Source organism: Ixodes scapularis, unplaced genomic scaffold, assembly GCF_016920785.2.
Source record: "Ixodes scapularis isolate PalLabHiFi unplaced genomic scaffold, ASM1692078v2 PGA_scaffold1__304_contigs__length_218370807, whole genome shotgun sequence".
Lineage (NCBI taxonomy): Eukaryota > Metazoa > Arthropoda > Arachnida > Ixodida > Ixodidae > Ixodes > Ixodes scapularis.
This window is the reverse complement of record NW_024609846.1, coordinates 173,052,554-173,054,682: the sequence shown is the minus strand read 5'-3', so window position 1 is coordinate 173,054,682 and position 2,129 is coordinate 173,052,554. Positions and strand designations below refer to the sequence as shown.

The 2,129-nt window shown below is 49.8% G+C and overlaps 1 pseudogene; it reads left to right on the top strand.

The window, feature by feature from the left end:
* The first annotated feature begins 219 nt into the window (after nucleotides 1-219).
* Nucleotides 220-1,764, top strand: LOC120849272 (annotated as a pseudogene).
* The last annotated feature ends 365 nt before the right edge of the window (nucleotides 1,765-2,129 follow it).

Genomic DNA, 2,129 nt, shown 5'->3' with positions numbered 1-2,129 from the left:
GCTGTGACCTTCAAAGACCGACCATAAGAAGCTTCAGAACTACCGGCGACGTCCGAGCAGTCGCCAGTGAAAAGCCACTCGTAAGGGTGGTCTTTTCTAGACCCCAATCATGATGCCCGGCTCCACGATCGAACTTCCACAGCAGAGCATTGAAAGCGCCGCCACCAACGTCACAAACCCAGTATCGACAGACCACATCCCCCCTGGACAACACTGCATGCCGAACGACTCAACTCACGATGCTCATGACACCGCGTCCAAGTTCTGGACGTCCGAGTCGGTAGCGAACTCGTCTGAGACCGGGGTCGAAATTATGGATGAAAGCAACACCAACAACGAAGAGTGGAACTAGGCACGATCACGTAAGCGCTCACACAAAACACTGTCCGACTCTGCTTCGAGTTCGGGAACAGTTCGCAAACAGCCGAACGTCAGTGAAGGACTCACAGTAATCTTTGCCGCTACGAAGCCTGACCAAAAGCTAGCAACTTTAAGCAGCTTGAGGCTTTCCAACGCCCTAGAGAAGCTCTGCCCAGAGTGCATCCTTCAGATCCGCCCCAACGAGCGCCTCAACGTCGTCGCCGTTGATGTGCGCAACGGACAAACAAGAAGGACGCTGCTGAAATGCCCTGAACTTTGTGGTGTCTCTGTCAGGGCCTACCAATCCCTGGAGGGCCCCACATCGATTGGTGTCATAAAAAATGTCGATGCTGAACTGTCAGATCCTGAAATTCTAGAAAACCTGCGATCGGATGGCCGCATAGCCAGAGTACGTCGTCTTGGGGCGACAGGTGTCGTAAAGCTGACATTCAACAGTTCACCATTGCCAAGCTTCGTGCTGCTAGGACGAGTACGACACCAAGTGACGGAGTTCAAACCCCGTCCAATCCAGTGTCGCAACTGTGGTGGTTTTGGGCACTTTGCAGTCTCATGCACACGTTCTTCCGCATGCTCTCGTTGTGCAGAGCCGCATCCTATAACTAACACCACGAGCAACACCAAATGTAAATCCACAGTGATCAAGTGCGTCAACTGTGGAGAAGCACATGAAGCTACATCTCCAGCGTGTTCAAAATGGAGAGAAGAGCAAAATGTCGTCACGTACGCCAAGAGAAATGCCGTTGACTACCGCTCTGCTAGAATTATTGTAAAGCAGACGTCGGGAGTCGTACCAGAGCCCATTCTCAATGTGGTGGCCAACAGCACCTCCAAGAAAAGTGGAGAAGCCCCAGTGCAGGACAGGCAACCCCCAACCCTTGACGATAAGGGTTTAAGCTATGCCTCAGCACTCAAGACCGATCCTCAAAAAAATATCGAAAGACCACCTAACAACAACTCTGCAACAACGTCTAATAAGCCAAAACTCGGTGTCACCATTCCGACGGGCACTGAAAAGTCGACATGCAACGGAGCATCTATCAAAAAATCTGAACACTCAACGGGAGTCACCAATATTGAACCAACATCAACGGCTGACTCTTCAAAAAGATTACCCCGAGATGCTCCGGAAAAACCTACGGCAAATTGGATAAAATTATTCAGAATAGCAGCAGAAATGGCGTGCGCTTATCTTGATGGCATTGATGCCTCGTGGGCACACATTCTATGCGGTTTCATTCAGGCAGCGTTCCCACTGCTGAATATAGCATAATGCTGCATCCCAACATCCACCCAAAGAGACGCACCCGAAATATTGCATGTCCAACAGTGCTTCAATGGAATACTAACGGCATACAACAACGCCTCTCAGATCTACGCCTACATTTAAAGACCAACCCTAGCCCTTCAAGCCTAGCCCTTCAAGAAACTCGTATAAAATACGGCAAATTCAGACTTTCTCCGTACGTCGTTTATCAGGGCCTACTGCCAGTTACTGAAAACACGAAGAACGAAGTGCCGAAAGCCACGATACTTGTCCGAAGAGAACTGGATCAGCGTCAAATAGATTTGACAGACTTATGTGACGATGCTGCTGAGTTCACCGGTGTAACGATACGTAAAGGGGACTGTGACACCACCATAGTTTCTGCGTACGTCCGTCCGGGAACCAAATGGGACCCTACGATTATGATGAAGATTATGCCACGCTGCTCAGAAAACGTACTATTTTTGGGAGACTTTAACGCCCA